Genomic DNA, 1,250 nt, shown 5'->3' with positions numbered 1-1,250 from the left:
ATCAAAGAACAAAGTTCGAATCGGATGGACGAAGTTAGTTGTAATTAACAGTTTTTGTATGAAAACACACTTCTGGTGGAACTTCAAATCAAAGAACAAAGTTCGAATCGGATGGACAAAGTTAGTTGTAATTAACAGTTTTTGTATGAAAACACACTTCTGGTGGAACTTCAAATCAAAGAACAAAGTTCGAATCGGATGGACAAAGTTAGTTGTAATTAACAGTTTTTGTATGAAAACACACTTCTGGTGGAACTTCAAATCAAAGAACAAAGTTCGAATCCGATGGACAAAGTTAGTTGTAATTAACAGTTTTTGTATGAAAACACACTTCTGGTGGAACTTCAAATCAAAGAACAAAGTTCGAATCGGATGGACAAAGTTAGTTGTAATTAACAGTTTTTGTATGAAAACACACTTCTGGTGGAACTTCATATCAACGAACAAAATTCGAATCGGATGGACAAAGTTAGTTCTCATTAACAGTTTTTGTATGAAAACACACTTCTGGTGGAACTTCGTATCAATGAACAAAGTTCGAATCGGATGGACAAAGTTAGTTGTAATTAACAGTTTTTGTATGAAAACACACTTCTGGTGCAACTTCATATCAACGAACAAAGTTCGAATCGAATGGACAAAGTTAGTTCTAATTAACAGTTTTTGTATGAAAACACACTTCTGGTGGAACTTCGTATCAAAGAACAAAGTTCGAATCGGATGAACAAAGTTAGTTGTAATTAACAGTTTTTGTATGAAAACACACTTCTGGTGGAACTGCATATCAAAGAACAAAGTTCGAATCGGATGGACAAAGTTAGTTGTAATTAACAGTTTTTGTATGAAAACAAACTTCTGGTGGAACTTCAAATCAAAGAACAAAGTTCGAATCGGATGGACAAAGTGAGTTGTAATTAACAGTTTTTGTATGAAAACACACTTCTGGTGGAACTTCATATCAACGAACAAAGTTCGAATCGAATGGACAAAGTTAGTTGTAATTAACAGTTTTTGTATGAAAACACACTTCTGGTGGAACTTCATATCAACGAACAAAGTTCGAATCGGATGAACAAAGTTAGTTGTAATTAACAGTTTTTGTATGAAAACACACTTCTGGTGGAACTTCAAATCAAAGAACAAAGTTCGAATCGGATGGACAAACTGAGTTGTAATTAACAGTTTTTGTATGAAAACACACTTCTGGTGGAACTTCAAATCAAAGAACAAAGTTCGAATCGGATGGACAA

The sequence above is a fragment of the Anopheles moucheti genome, unplaced genomic scaffold (assembly GCF_943734755.1).
Source record: "Anopheles moucheti unplaced genomic scaffold, idAnoMoucSN_F20_07 putative_Y_2, whole genome shotgun sequence".
Taxonomy (NCBI): domain Eukaryota; kingdom Metazoa; phylum Arthropoda; class Insecta; order Diptera; family Culicidae; genus Anopheles; species Anopheles moucheti.
The sequence above is the reverse complement of the archived record's forward strand: the minus strand, read 5'-3'. Positions refer to the sequence as shown.